Below are 17,384 nucleotides of genomic sequence, written 5' to 3'. Positions count from 1 at the left end.
AGACAGAAGGCAATCTTATCCCTATTTTGCCAATGCTATTTCACCCTTTGAATAAGTACGCTTTTCAAAAGAACTATAAGTGTTAGAAAAGTAAAACGTTACTGAATGTATATAACATATATGCCTGTATACAAGTAAAACGAACAAAATACTTCCAATGAATTTGAAGGAAAGAAAATGTTATTTTTTCACTAATAAAATTTCGCTCCTTTTAATACATTAATTGTAATAAAACAGTTTCTGTTGGTTTGGTGGTTCTTAACTTACGTGTAGTCACATACACCTTCCCGAGTACAGGTTGATCAAATTTCATATTTCTAACCCAATTAGTTTAGAAAATAATAGTACCTGAAAATAAGAAAAACTTAGTTTTGAGTGAACTCAATCTAAAGTTTAGTATTGCAATTTTAGTATCGTTATTGATTAGAATTACTTACCACTAATATTTCCTTGCACCATAATGAGCATCATATGAATCATACTGATCTTTTCTGCTCTTGGTCCCTCTTCTTTTGTGAATGTTAAATTAGCAATATCTGCTTAACAGATTCTCTCTTTATCTACTTGCAGTAAGGATGCTGCAGTACTTCCACACGATTTTATGCCCAATACTTCCTAGAAATACAGTTTTCTTGTTACACCAATACCGAAAAATAAAATAGCTTTATAAGCACCAAATTTGAGGATTCTAATTTGAAGAAATACAGTTTTCGGTAATCAGGTCCAGGTAACAGAATACAAACATTCATTTAAATTTTGTGTTTTTCAAGCAGACATTTCTTCAACAAAGTATCTTTACAAGGATCTCTAAATATAACTTTCAGTTCATTCATTACTGCTGCAGGTAAAGGGCGTTTGTGGCCATATGCTGAACTTCTCCTGTATTTCCACCAAGTTTCAGAATCATTCGGGCAAAGACAGTGCTAAGGATTTTCATTTGTGAAAAGGATATGGAAAAAGATAGCACATACAGCTTTTTCCATTTTTTTCTAAATTCCCAACATTTCTTATTATGGCCAAGCCATAATAATTTTGTAAGCTGTCTATTTCAACATCTGCCAGCCGACCTTCACCGCCTATCTACTTACTATCATCGACTATTATTTTTTACTTTTCTTTCAATAATCTTCTCAACCTGGACCCCATTCTCTTCTGGACATGCCCAATCCATTCTAATTTAGAAACAGTATCAGGAAATAACGAACAAGAAATAATAGAAAACTTTGCATTATTTCTGCTTGGTGCGAAAAACAAGGCATGGCATCTAAATGCCAGATCACACAGTGTATCAGGAAAACCATCATAACTCACGAAAAAAATGGGATCTTTATGAGAAAAAAAACTGTTTTACGCAGGAAGTAAAGAGCATTTCAAATACGCAGAAATCTAAAAATCTATTTTTTTAGCCCGTTTCCCTTGCACCTCCCCTTAAGAGGGCAACTTCTTTATACATACGGACAATCGCCGCAAAATGTTGCGCGGTAAATGCGAGAACACACGTAGCAGACACCAGTTTCTCATTATTTCAAAACATCTGTGCTCTTGTAAGTTGCTTCCGTTTCTGATGACGTCTTTAAGTTACTCAATGGATAGATTTCCGCTAGGTACTAGACGTCTCATAAGAATGCGGTATTTCCGGCATAATCCTACACGGCAGAGTCTGCAGTTTGTTTTACGTATTTATGAACTTATTTAGCTTTCAGGTTCCTTGGGACCATGCGAGCCAAAGGTACTTGGTCAGTGCACGGGTCAGTTCAGTCAGTTCATGTTCACACTACACTGACTAGATTAATTAATTAATTAATGAGCGTATGGCATTGGTGGCCGGGAGACCCGTCGCGGGACGGCTCGGCTGCCGCTCCACAAGTTCTTTACGGTGACTTGCGAGTGAGTGAGGATGAAATGATGATCAAAGACACACAACACCTAATCATCTCGAGGCAGAGAAAATCCCTGACCCCACCGGGAACCGAACACGGGACCCAGTGCGCGGGAAGCGAGAACACTACCGCAAGACCATAAGCCGCGGACACTGACTACATAATTTATGAAGAAAGACTTAAGGAAGAAACGGCACTGGAAAAAGAGAGAGTACATGAATAAATAACACATTACAAAGATAATTTCTTACCTACACCGAGGAATTTCTGTGCAGAACAGTAGTAGTTTTCTACAAGGTAACTTTCCCACTTGGCTTTGAATAGTTGGGTTTTGTCTCTCAGTTTGTTCAGTTAGATTGGAAGTCCATTCAAAATGACACGTGATGATCTTGAACGTGGAACTGTTTAGTGGGCGATCATTGACATGTACATCAGGAAAAGCAATGACCCAGAACAGAACCCTGTGGCACCCCCTCCCCGTTTTACATGAGTCCTGTCATATTCAGACCTCACCCATCTTTTACGACACTGGAGCACACTTTCTGATTCCTACTTTTCAGAAACGAAATGAACCTTTGTATGAAAACTCGTTAATAAAGGAAAAGATAATTTACCAGTAAAATTTTCCATAATTGAAGCGAAGTTGAAGTGGATACTACAGACCTCGATGTTCAGTGCTCTGTGTATGCAACCACCAAACAACTAACCCTTCTCCAAGAATAAAATCTGACGTAAGGATTTTTTAATAATTTCTTTTTTTTCGATTTTCATAATGATCTAGCTCAACAACAATATCTCGAATTGCTTCGTTGAAAGTTTGGTAATCAGTCAGTTTCACAAAAATCGCTTGCAATTCACCTGCAGATTTTTGTGTTTATCGTGTTTCTTTCAGTGGATGAATTCTACAAACGTCGACAAGAATGTGTTGTTGTTGTTGTTCGAAAACACATTGACGCTGTAAGCAGCATGGATGAGGGCTACCGCCGTGTGGCCAACAACCAGAAGAGGCATCCCCAGGCATATCGAAAACTGCATTGGATTTTTTCGAGAATTTTGGTTGCGAAAAATACTTGCTCCAAACGGATTTTGCCGAAGGGTAGATTTTGTCTCACTATCAGTTCGTATATAGAAATTCTCAAGAAACTTCACTAAGGGAATGTGAATTCGTTTTACGTCATCGTAAGGAGAAACGGAACTCGGGTATATTCGTACGAGCCGAAAAGGAAGCGGCAGTCAACTGTTTTCCAAAATTAACCGAAATCAAGGGAACTTGTTGGTTCGTTTATTCGTGAAGCACTTCCGAGAAAATCATGATTTGTTTCTTCGTGAACATTGCTTTAGAGGATCAACGAACAGTTAATACTAAATGTTATACAATAATTTGCTTGCCACAAGTCATCAATGCCGCCAGGAAAAATAACCTAGTGCCTCGCACCATTCTTCTTAGCGACATTACCTCTTGTGACAAAGTATTTGAAACTTCTGGTGATCATCTTTGATGTACAGGCCGACACAAAGATCCATTAACATTTGAAAATTCAATACTTCACGGAATAATGTAGACAGGGAGGTAAACATTGACACACGTTTGAAATTGCCTGAGATTTTATTGAAACCTATACAACGTGCACAAAATGACCAGCAGATAGCTCTTCATGTGATATGAAAGCAGTAATTAGCGTAACAATTGACGTTTAGTAAAGACGGTGTTTTTATAACAAAATGTTGAACATGCCGACCGCTATTCATCAACAATACGTGTAGTCGAGGGATAATGTGAAAAGCACTGTACATGTTATCAGCAGATATGGTCAGAAACTGCCGTCGGATGTTGTGTTTTAGCATCTGTAAAGAGGTCAGACGATAGTGGTAGACTCGCAACATCAGGTAACCTCACAACCCATAATGATGTGGATTGAGGTCTGAAGTCCTGGGAGGCCACGCATGACGGACGTGGCGGCTCAGCACTCGATCCTCACCAAAGGACGTGCGTTTGAGACCTTTCACACGTGTAGCAATATGCGGTGGAGCGTCATCCTGCGTAAAAGTTTTGTCTTCCGACAGGTGCTTATCAGCTGGGGATGATGTGATTCAATAACATACCAGAGTACCACGCAACGATCACGCTGAAAAAAAAAATTACCAGAATTCAGTTCTGTTGTGCACATAGTTCCGCGTAGTCAGCGCGTACACAAGTTTCGCAATAGAGCGCGCCCCGCTAAGCACAACAGCGCAGACGCAGCGCTCGTCCGTATCCGCACTAATAGATGGCGCTGTCTTAGAGACGGACCAAATTCTGCTTCCGCCGATCCGCGTATTAATATGTAACGCAGCCAATGAGATTGCTGCTAACGTAGAACCTTTTCTCCTCGCGGATCACACTGGCGCACTGATACCTGAACGCGCGAGGTATTATAACGAGTGTACAGACCTCAGATCAGGCAGTCTGCATTTGTCTGCACCAGTCTATAGTCAACTTTCAGTCTGTGACTAATAAGATTATCATATTCCTGTACATAGCCATGAAGAGAAATGTATAGACACTTTGTAAAGTATCAGAGATATGTGAGATTAAGATTAACGTACCATGACCAAAGGAACTTCAGAGTGTCAATTGTAAATAGCATGCAGAATCAAGTTAAGTAAGGTTTATGATTTTTATTATTTTAATAAATGTGCGTGAAAATTAATCAAGTTCTGTTTGAAGTTGGTCACCGTCAATCTGCTACTCTAAGCTTGCAAGTGGCATTTCTATCGTCTGACCTAACGGCAGAAGATAAACACGCCACGATAAGACCACGAGACATATTACTGACACTCGCCTACTTCGTTAGACCGACAAGTCAAATAATCTGATGGTGTGTGTACCGAAGGTCTTACAGCACGCACACCACAGGTTCCCAACTAATATCAAACTGAATAAAATTGCGGCGATTATTTTGAGAAACAGTAGAACGATTTGCACTAGAAAAAGAGTCTCTTTGCTTGGTTTTGCAAAAACTGAAAAAGTCCACCTTAATCACAGTGACGTAACCGAGACAAATGCGAAGTGAACAGGATCCCAGGGCAGTCGTCTAGCTGGCTAGAGGCTAGGCGATGTGTGTGCTTCGTAGCTGACCTTTCTACGAATTCTGCTGCCTCAGCAATGTCCGCGTGTATCGTAGGCGCGTCACGTGCTTTATCGGATGAGAAGTGGATCGATGCCAGTTGGCAGGAAATTAGGTTCCAGGCCTGACGGACCTTCTTCTGGGCCACATATCAGTTACTGCAGCGTTTTTGCTTCCCTTTACGGATTTATTTTGTTGATGCACACGACCATAAAATGCATGGCCTTCCAATAACCAAACTTCCCTCATACAGTGGCGAAATATGCATGCGGATTCTTCACATCCAAACAAAGTACATAATAATTTATATTGTTGTTGTGAAGTTATAAAATGGTAATGTTATTATAGGTTACTTCGCTCTATATAACTAATGTCCATAAACCCGAATTATTGAAATAATCACAAAAATGTTTGCAATATAAATCATTTGCATAAAATCTCATATAGCGAAATACTCTATGTGTGCCTCTGGACATTTTTGTTCATCTTATTACTGCACCATCTTTGCCGAGTATCTTGTTACATTTACAATCTGGTATTAGTCTGAGTATGTGTGTGATGGCGCGTTCGGTGCCTAGAAGAAGCAACTTTTAATGGACAGGAAATAAACAACGCATTTGTTGAGGACTTAACAAGGAGAAGAATTTGCGTATGAGAAAATTTAAATTCACCCAGTCAACTCGAAGGTGGTCCAGGACGATAATCCGCTTTCCTAGTCTTCAACCATAAAGCTGGTTTGCAGTGCTACCATTCTACGTAAATTGACGGTGTAAGAGGGAGGGTGGGGAAAATGGTTCAAATGGCTCTGAGCACTATGGGACTTAACATCTGTGGTCATCAGTCCCCTAGAACTTAGAACTACTTAAACCTAATTAACCCAAGGACACCACACACATCCATGCCCGAGGTAGGATTCGAACCTGCGACCGTAGCGGTCACGCGGTTCCAGACTGAAGCGCCTAGAACCGCACGGCCACACCGGCCGGCGAGGGTGGGGAAGAGAGAGAGAGAAAGTAAAGTAAATTGAAAGGATTACTGCTGTCAGCTGCATCGGGACGTTACTCAAAATCAGCGGCGACGAGTGAACATGTGTACTGGAACTGGATTCGAACCCAGTATCTCCTACTTACTAGTTGACTCATGGCTGACCCACATTCCCAAGAGCTCCATCTATCCGCAGTCCCTGTCCATTTCCTTCATGCTAGCTACTCTCAGATTCCCGCTTGAGGTGGGACGTACTTTTGCATCGGCACTGAAAAAGGTGCATCCATTGTGCATCCACGCGAATCAGTTAGATGAATCGGCGCGGTCTTTCTTTTTCCGCACTTCCAAAAGAACAGACACCATTCACTCCATTCTTCTGTCTGACTTCGTCTTCGTTTTAGCACACAAAGCACAGCCTACATCACTAAATATCAGCAACATGTACGTCCTAGGTCGTCCAACGAGCGAGATGGCACACTGGATTCGCATTCAGGAGGATGGCGGTACAGACTCAGTTTTTCCGTGATTTCCCATCCTTACCTAATCCGATTGGATTCGGTAAGGTTTGGTCCGCCCCGCGTGATTAGCCGAGCGGTCTAAGGCGCTGCAGGCATGGACTATGCGGCTGGTCCCGGCGGAGGTTCGAGTCCTCCCTCCGGCATGGGTGTATGTGTTTGTCTTTAGGATAATTTAGGTTAAGTAGTGTGTAAGCTTAGGGACTGATGACCTTAGCAGTTAAGTCCCATAAGATTTCACACACACAAGGTTTGGTCCCCTTCCCCAAATCAACCAGACTTCGTCGTGACAACTATTCCTTCCTTCAGTAGCTCCTATTGTTGTTACTGTGCCCTAAAATGTGTCGTACGAATTTCTCAGTTTTTACCTGAATTTGGCTCCAGAGAGCTCTGGTTCCCTTTATTCTTCTTACCATCTCATCATCCTTCAGTGGTACCAAATCTTCTGGAATTTCTGGCGGTCTTATCTCTCGTTTTCCTGTTCTTCAAGTTTCATACCCATACCGAGCCACACTCCAAACAAATGTTCTCATTGTCCGTTTCCTTATTGCGAGACCGATATTCTTGCTGCAGTTTAAGTTCTTTGAGAATGTAAATGCAATTTTGGTCTGCAGTATTCTGTTCACATTTTGCTTCCGGCTTTTACTCATTATTGTAATAAGGATTACCAAATATATAAATTCCTCTGTCACTTCTAACTCGTTTCTTCAAATTCTCATTTTTAGAGATGCATGTCCTTCTCCAGCACTGCTTAACCGTCACTTTAGTCTTTTTGTTATTCGTTTTCATACAATGCAGGTTGCAGAAAATCCTATCCATTGTGTTGAAGATCTTCTCTATATCTTCTTTTGTCTCCGTTACCACAGCAATATCATCTGCCCATCGCATGGCATTTCCAGCTGTACAAAGGTAACATAAGTTGGTTTCTTTTTCTTTAACTTCTTTTAGATAATAAAATTGAATTAACTTTCAAGGAGTACAATGAATAACCTGATCAGCAATCAAGGGTTAAATGTGTTCATGAATCTTAGTGAGAATTGCTATATGCCCACTTTCAAATGTACGATTCATTCAGATTTCGAACTAAAAATATGTGGGTGAGAACAAAGATAACCTTACAAAGCTTATCTACTAAAGAGAAAGCGACGTACGGGTTAAATGTTCTTGGGCTTCGTAGAATGTTTATACTGTACCGGTTTGAGTCTTCCTGTGTCCACACAATCATTTGATAATCTAGTCACTTTCAGTTCGTAATAAGAAAGTCTTCACCGAACACCGCTTGCTAATTTAAACTTTCGTCTTTGCAAACTTTTAGACGAGGCAGATCACCGAATGAGATCAACCTATAAAACGGGGACGGGGACTGTCCAAACAAGCTGTCGACGGTAGTCGAGGCGCGCGCCCAGCTATGTAAGCAAGCATGAAAGGTGTTCTGTTGAGTCAGCCATCCTTCATTTAGATCACGTATTTTTCGCACGTTTACTCAAACAAAGTCTGGCACCGCAACCTGAAATGAAAAACACAAGAGTTCAGCCGACACAGTTTCGTGGTTCTGCAGCCTGACTTGTGGTGCATTTATAAAATTGACACTATTATCTGTTTCGCGCGCACACTTCTTACACCAACTCAGCGAAGATAATTTTTGTGGTATCGTATTAGAACTGTGATCGACTGCTTATATTTATTTTGTGATAGTTCTGTTTTGTGATTTAGGTACAAAAAACTAACGTAGTACATGTATCCCCATGGCACCTTTGTGAGCTATTAATATTGTGGTAAATATATTTTCCTTTTCCCTTTTGTGGGCTGCTGCGTGTTGCAGTTACACGTAAAAAATAAAAAAGAGAACAGTTTTCACTTTCTATTTTACTTTAGTTCAAAAATATTTTCATTTCCTTTTTACAACTGGTTTACTGTTAGCCTGAACATTATCAATATCTACGTACAAGTAATTTTCTTTACCTTCCATAAAACTGTCGGAAGCATGGTTCGATACACAGCGGCACTTTGCAGGAGCAGTATACGTATTTTGTTCTCTTGTCCGAGCTTTTGTAGAACACTTTCGGAACCATCTGTATGTTTTTTTCCACAACAAGCACATAGTCTCCTGCTTTTGCCAGTCTAATACGTCATCTGGTTCGGTGTTCTCCTTGGTTATAATGGTTACTTTCCTTGGCCGTATCAAATGGCTCTGAGCACTATGGGACTTAACCTCTGAGGTCATCAGTCCCCTAGAACTTAGTACTACTTAAACCTAACTGACCTAAGAAGATCACACACATCCATGCCCGATGCAGGATTCGAACCTGTGACCGTAGTGGTCGCGCGGTTCCAGACTGTAGCGCCTAGAACCGCTCGGCTACTCCGGCCAGCGGAGCAATGTATCAGTGATTTTGCGAGTGGTAATCGCAATTTCATTTGATCATCGTATCCTTCTTGTCCGTTACTCACTTTGTACAACATAACGGCATTTACAACTGCCATGTCTGTTGGAAAGTAGAGAGCTTCCACCTGCTCCGCTACGTTCTCGAAGTTGATCCAAGTGATCTAAGTCTCCCACTATATTACTATACACTGAAGAGCTAAGGAACTGTTATAGACATGCGGATTCAATAACAGTGTTATGTAAACAAGGAAAAATATGGCGCTGCGGTCGACAACGCCTATACAAGACAACAAGTGTCTGCTGCTACCATGGCAGGTTATCAAGATTTGAGTTTTAACGTGGTGTTATACTCGGCGCACGAACGGTGGGACCAGCATCTCCCAGGTAGTGACGAAGTGGGAATTTTCCAGTACGAACATTTCACGAGTGTACCGTGAATATCAGGAATCCGGTGAAATATCAAATCTCCGTCATCTCTGCGGCCGGAAAAAAATCCTGCAAGAACGGGACCAATGACGACTGAAGACAATCATTCAACGATTCAGAAGTGCAACCCTTCCTCAAATTGCTGCAGATTTGAATGCTGGGATATCAACAATTGTCGGCGTGCAAACCATTCAACGAAATTACATCGATATGGGCTTTCGCAGCCGAAGGCCCACTCGTGTACCCTTGTTGACTGCACTACACAAAGCTTTACGCCTCGCCTGGGCCCGTCAACACCGACATTGGACTGTTGATGACTGGAAACATGCTGCGTGGTTGGACGAGTCTCGTTTCAAATTGTATCGAGCGGATGGACGTGTACGGGTATCGAGACAACCTCATGAATCGGTATACCCTGCATGTCAGCAGAGGACTGTTCAAACAGTTGTAGGCTATGTAATAGTGTGAGGCATGTGCTGTTGGAGTGATATGGGACCACTGATACGTCTAGATGCGTAAGCATCCTGTCTGACCACCTGCATCCTTTCGTGTCCATTGTGCATTCCGACGGACTTCGGCAATTCCAGCAGGACATTGCGGCACCCGACACCTCCAGAATTGCTACAGAGTGGTTCCAGGAACACTCTTCCGACTTTAAACATTTCCACTGGCTACCAAACTCGCCAGCCGTGTACATTATTGAGTATATCTGGGACGCCTTGCAACTTGCTGTTCAGAGCAGACTTCCACTGGCTCTTACTCTTACGCATTTATGGTAATCCCTGCCGGATTCATGGTGTTAGTTCCCTTCAGCACTGCTTCAGACACTAGTCAAGTACACCTCTGTTTGCTCGCGGGGGCCCTACACAATAATAGTCCGGTGTACCAGTTACCTTGGCTCTTCATTGGATGTTGTTACATCTGCTAAAGAAATAATAATGCTGGTAGTACCATCCTTATTGCTCCTTGACACAAATGTGTTGTCCGTAGCCGGCCGGTGTTGCATAGCGTTTCTAGGCGCTTCCGTCTGGATCCGCGCGACTGCTACGGTCGCAGGTTCGAATCCTGCCTCGGGCATGGATATGTGTGATGTCCTTAGGTTAGGTAGGTTTAAGTAGTCATAAGTTCTAGGGGACTGATTGTGGTGTCACCGCCAGACACCACACTTGCTAGGTGGTAGCCTTTAAATCGGCCGAAGTCCGTTAGTATACGTCGGACCCGCGTGTCGCCACTATCAGTGATTGCAGACCGAGCGCCGCCACACGGCAGGTCTAGAGAGACTTCCTAGCACTCTCCCAGTTGTACAACCGACTTTGCTAGCGATGGTTCACTGACAAAATACGCTCTCATTTGCCGAGACGATAGTTAGCATAGCCTTCAGCTACGTCCTTTGCTACGACCTAGCAAGGCGCCATTACCAGTTACTATTGATACTGTAATCATGTACCGTCAAGAGCGACGCTCATCATTAATGGATTAAAGTTAAGTATTCCACCAGCTACGTCCGTTTTTCTAAAGTCAAATTTCCTTACCCTGTTCCAGACCTCACGCCAGCCTGCGTGAGCTAAAACGCGTGCCTTTCGGTTTCCTATAGTACCCGGTGTTGGCTCTCCTGCCAACCCACAACAGTGATGACCTCAGATGTTAAGTCCCATAGTGCTCAGAGCCCTTTGAGCCATTTGTTGTGCGTAGGATTGTCTAAAGTTGTCAAAACATCGACAGGTTTGTTACCCATGCATTTTATAGCTGAAATACCGCGTTTGTATTGTAATTGGATTTATCCTCTTATAAGGTACATTTCACTTACATCATTGAAGGCATCCAGCACCGGTTTGCCCTCACAGTTCCTTTAGAATAGATACAGCATTTGTATTACATTCAGTGTGGTGGAGAAGTGGTGAAATGCTACCACATTCAAACTATTTTTCAGCGATTTTGTCAGGCTCTCCCAGAGAATTTTTTGTAGATCCAGCCTCTGATTTTATGTGTAAGTACGAAATTATGTGACACAGCCTGTCTTTAAGCCCACTCAACACCACACCTTTTATCCTCGTTTGATTGGATTCAAACGCATAAACTGCTTCAGAGATGTCCGGCCCTTGGAATTTATCGTGCTTTTAACCACACCCGTTACCTTACAGGCAGTGTACGGCTTACGAATTGTGTCACTCATATAGGTTATTATAGGTCTGACTTTATCAAATTTGTCGTGGTCTGGGTGCCCTCTACTGTGCTCATTTATGTGGATAATTTCACATGTATTTTTGAAACATTTGCATGTCATAGACTTTGATATAAGACTGACTTAAAGCATCCAGTGTAGCACTACTCTCGGTAACACAATGATAGCCATCAAGATATTCAGTGCAGTCTAAGCCTGTAATTCGTTCACGTACGTTCTGATTAGATTGCCTTTTTTGTTTCAAATGCACTGCATACAGATTTGTTTGCTAACGAACGTGCTATAGCATGTCATTGGTAAACAAAGAAAGAAAGCAGTCGCTCTCTATGCTGTACATGGTCAATTGGCGGTTGACAAATTGTTCTCCTTGTGCGTCAACGTGAAGCAAGTCGAAAACAGCAGCGTCATCTGACTATTCCTCTTCTGCCAGTGGCACTTCATCTGTGCTTATGACTACATCACTAGCAATATCAAGGTCCATAGCATAGAAACTGTTGACATCATTGTTGAGATCAGGCTATGGCACCAAACACAGATCACGTTCCCGCACAATGCCTGAAAACAAATTCACTTCTGTATCTCCCTCACCTTCAGTTTCAGAAAACGCAGAATCGACAGTTAGCAAAAATATCAATTCCAATGGTCTTCTGACGTGCATGTCTTTGTAGAGAAGTCCTTCTTGCACATTTGCAAGAAAAGGTAAAGAACGATTGTGAGAGGAGCAATAAATGGCAAACTAATTTTCAAGTGTGTTACCGATATTAAAGATTACTTACAACGATGTGAAAACAAACCTAGAAACTTTGTTTATCACACAAAGAGGAAATTTTGGAAATTTGTGGTAAGATCTTATGGGAACAAACAGCTGAGGTCATCGGTCCCTAAGCTTACACACTACTTAATCTTACTTAAAATAACTTACGCTAAGGACAACACACACACACACACACACACACACACACACACACACACACACACACACACACATGCCCGAGGGAGAACTTGAACCTCCTACGGGGAGAGCAGCGCGAACCGTGACAAGACGCCAGAGACCTCGCGGCTACTCCGCGCGGCGCACAAAGGGGGTATGAGCTGATGCAGGTCACAACAACATATATTGCAGAAGTGGAGCGATGTGTTCTGACAACAGTAGTGATCCCACTACAAACATAAAGTGATTGTTGTAGCCGTTTTCATACACCTGATGCAATGCACTACCACAAGATGTCATACACATACAGAGGTGCCGCCCCATGTGGCCGGGCGGTTCTAGGCGCTTCAGTCCGGAACCGCGCTGCTGCTACGGTCGCAGGTTCGAATCCTGCCTCGGTCATGGATGTGTGTGATGTCCTTAGATTAGTTAGGTTTAAGTAGTCCTAAGTCTAGAGGACTGATGAGCTCAGATGTTAAGTCCCATAGTGGTTAGAGCCATTTGACATATAGAAGTGGTAAAACATATTCCCAACACCTTTCGGTTACTCCTAAGTTGGTGGTAAGTATGCTTACTAAAGATCACAGAAGGTAGATTAATTTTGTGTCACGTATACTTCCAAGCCCCTTTCAGAATCTACATTAGCGGTAAGCATACTTCCCAGTTGCAATATTGGTCGTTATCCGGTTGGAAGCAGTTTCAAATACGCGAGCCGACAGTTATGCTGAAGTGTTTCCTAGAACCTCCACCGCGACACGAGGGCCCTGTCACGAACGATTACACCCCTTCCAGTAAGATAGAACCATTCCCTCTGCGCGGCGACAGCGGTGGGTGTATTTAAGTTCAAACGTTCTTCCACTGCCTATTTTTTGTGTGTTTACCACCTGAATAACATTTGCAGACTTCCATAGCGGCCTGGGCTCGACGTCTTCAGAACAGACATTGTATTGGAGAGTGACAATCATGTGTATGGGCCGTCTGGACACAACGGCTCGCACTCGTCGTATTAGGTTTAGGCGCTCCCAGGTGGACGGAAGAGCTGTGGCAGCGCAGACAAACTAGTGACTAACACGTATGCACTTCATTGCGCTGTGATACCTAACTAAAGTGCGCAGCTCGAGGTCGTGCGGTAGCGTTGTCGCTTCCCGCGCCCGGGTTCCCGGGTTCGATTCCCGGCGGGGTCACGGATTTTCTCTGCCTCGTGATGACTGGGTGTTGTGTGATGTCCTTAGGTTAGTTAGGTTTAAGTAGTTCTAAGTTCTACGGGACTGATGACGCCGGCCAGAGTGGCCGAGCGGTTCTAGGCGCTACAGTCTGGAACCGCGCGACCACTACGGCCCCAGGTTCGAATCCTGCCTCGGGCATGGATGTGTGTGATGTCCTTAGGTTAGTTAGGTTTAAGTAGTTCTAAGTTCTAGGGGACTGATAACCTCAGAAGTTAAGTCCCATTGTGCTCAGAGCCATTTGGACTGATGACAATAGATGTTAAGTTCCATAGTGCTCAGAGCCATTTGAACCAACTTAACTAAAGTTGTACAGCAGCTCGTTGGATCTGCTTGTAGACAGATACAACCAATGGCCTGTCAAGGTGTGCATTACTGAATACAATATCAACAAAACTACGTACATCCTGGGCGCCACACTGTCAACCGTTGTAGTAAACACTTGTCCGTATGCGAAGGATATATGCGACTCCACTTGTAAACTAAATCTCACAGGCTGATCTCCACTACGACCTGTAACCACGAACTGCAAATCTGGAACTGTCGTACGTCAATGAACAACATGAACGGTCAGTTGGTGCCTGTGGCCGAAATTTATCACACTGCAGAAGTCCATCTCATTGGCGACGGCCCTGAGGAGGCGGATTGGGGCACGCCTGTGGCTGCCGGCGAACTTCAAAGCGCCACCCTTGGCGCCGGTCGGAAACTGTCTGGGCGTGCCGGCCGAAGTGGCCGTGCGGCTAAAGGCGCTGCAGTCTGGAACCGCAAGACCGCTACTGTCGCAGGTTCGAATCCTGCCTCGGGCATGGATGTCTGTGATGTCCTTAGGTTAGTTAGGTTTAACTAGTTCTAAGTTCTAGGGGACTAATGACCTCAGCAGTTGAGTCCCATAGTGCTCAGAGCCAGTTTTTGTCTCGGCGTACCAGTCCCATTGCGACCATTGGTGAGGACACAACAGACAGATTTATAAATCTTCTTTAGCTGTATGTATTTACTCGTGCAAATGTACTGTTAGCAACTAACGCTGCAAATACAGCAACAAAGTTATGTATATTTTTTACTATTTCATATCGGGTGTAGAATAAATTAGCGTCTCCGCTCTCTGTTGATGAGCAGCATCTGTTCGTCGCTCCTGTATCCGCTAGAGAACCACTCAGCATTCAAAAAGAGGCACGACATGAATAACCCGTAAAACGCGGTTATTTAGTGGGACACACACAACCAGTGGCCCTGAAAGCTATATTTCACGACGGACTGTCACTAGACGCCAGGGGCGAACACAAATGGTAACATCTCATCCCATAAACGCAATAAAACAATACTGTTAGTGGTAAGTATATTCCCCACATCCTGCTAATGGGTTCGACGACAGTGACTCCTCTCAGAAGCGCGCGAAATATTTACCGGTATCTGTTTAATCGTGTTTGGATATAGATGTGTGTCGATATAATTAGTAGACGCGTACACTTCACTATTAACAGATACAAGAATATTTTTCGCCAGTGACCTAGCAGAACCATAATGCAATTCATCAGCGTCATTAGAAAAATGCATGGTAGCCGAAGGATGCTTAGTTACATTTTCAGTTTCATTTTTTTACCTAAATTATGGGATACATTAAAATTTTCACAGGCTTATGCGGCAGGTCTCTTGTCGGAAGGAAATCGGTTTGCGATCTTGTTACTACTTGATCCGTATCAGGTTTCATCGTTGAGACCCTCTTTGATAAATCTTCACAAACAGATAAAAGTACGTGCACAGTTTCATTTTTAAAAACGGAAGAAAGACCAGCACGTACAGCTTCCCAGGCAGTGTATTAGCTGACGAGAGTAGAAGATAAACCTAACCCAGATCGAATCCGTGCGACTGATTGACATCTGTTAGTTTGGTACACCAGCCATCCTGATTGTGGTTTCAGGATCAAAGCACGTTTAGGCAAAGTCTGGACTGGACCCAAGCTCCATCTCATAAAATACGATACACTAATAGTTAAAATACGATGATACACAAAAATGGTTACACCATTGACAGACGAACGATGAACACTACTTTCCATCTTTAGAGTTACTAGATAGCCAGAAAGTGACTATCCCACCAGCGGTTCGATCGGGTACGCATTGTTACTTTGTGTCAGAAAGGGCTCTCAACAAGGGAAGTGACCAGGCGTCTCGCAGTGAACCAAAGCGATGTTGTTCGGACATGGAGGAGATACAGAGAGACAGGAACTGTCGATGGCATGCCTCGTTCAGGCCGCCCAAGGGCTACTACTGCAGTGGATGATCGCTACCTACCGCTTGTGTCTCGGAGGAACCCTGACAGCAACGCCACTATGGACAGCTACAGGACGTCGTGTTACGGCTCAAACTACGCGCAATAGACTGCATGATGCGCAATTTCACACTCGATGTCCATGGCGAGACCCATCTTAGCAACCACCATGCAGCGCGGTACAGATGGACCCAACAACATGCCGAATGGACCACTCAGGATTGGCACCAGGTTCTCTTCACCGATGAGTGTCGCATATGCCTTCAACCAGACAATCGTCGGAGAGGTTTCGGAGGCAACCCGTTCAGTCTGAACGCCTTAGACACACTGTCAGCGAGTGCAGCAAGGTGGAGGTTCCCTGCTGTTTTGAGGTGGTATTACGTGTGGCCGACCTACGCTGCAGGTGCTCATCGAAGGTGCGATAACGGATGTACGATTCGTGAATGCCATCCTCCGACCGATAGTGCAACCACATCGGCAGCGTATTGGGGAGGCATTCGTCTTCATGGACGATAATTCGCGGCCCCATCGTGCACGTCTTATGAATGACTTCCTTCAGTTTAACCACATCTGTCGACGAGAGTGGCCAGCATGTTCTCCAGACATGAACCTTATCGAACATGCCTGGGATAGATTGAAAATGGCTCTGAGGGACCTATGCCGAACCGCCGTTTAGGAATGGGACAATCTGATCCAACAGTGTCTTGATGAAGTTGTGAATAGTATCCCACGACGAATAAACGCATGCATTGTGGTGTCACCGCCAGACACCACACTTGCTAGGTGGTAGCCTTAAATCGGTGGCGGTCCGTTAGTATACGTCGGACCCGCGCGTCGCCACTATTAGTGATTGCAGTCCGAGCGCCGCCACACGGCAGGTCTAGTCTAGAGAGACTCCCTAGCACTCGCCCCAGTTGTGCAGCCGACTTTGCTAGCGATGGTTCACTGTCTACATACGCTCTCATTTGCAGAGGTGACAGTTAAGCATAGCCTTCAGCTACGTCATTTGCTACGACCTAGCAAGGCACCATATTCAGTTACTATAATGTGGAACAAGTTACAACAACTGTTTAGTCTGGTCTCCCGACTTACAAACATATTGCATCCATGGCTAGCTCGGTCGCAGAATATCTGGTCACATGTCATCCATTCCCATGCGTGCCAAAAACGAATGTAAAGTCACGGGGTTGTAGCCTATCTTGGGGCTTCATTTGGTATACGCCCGGAATCTTGCAGTGGTAATAGTGCAAAATGTGCCGCAATATTTTTTGAACTGTTGAGCAGGGGAGAGTGAGTTACCGTGACACAGCTGGAGCAGAATTTGAGCTGGCTGCAGAATTTGGGGCATGTGCTACACGGTCGGCTATAGCTGCAGCAACTTCATTAACAGCTGCCACAGCAATGGGCCGCCTCCCTCTTCCTGATGCACCACCTGGTGAACCTGTTTCTTCAACTTCCTTGATTGTATTCCTTGACTGTATT

Source organism: Schistocerca serialis, unplaced genomic scaffold (genome assembly GCF_023864345.2).
Source record: "Schistocerca serialis cubense isolate TAMUIC-IGC-003099 unplaced genomic scaffold, iqSchSeri2.2 HiC_scaffold_1362, whole genome shotgun sequence".
NCBI lineage: Eukaryota > Metazoa > Arthropoda > Insecta > Orthoptera > Acrididae > Schistocerca > Schistocerca serialis.
Note: the sequence above shows the minus strand (reverse complement) of the source record.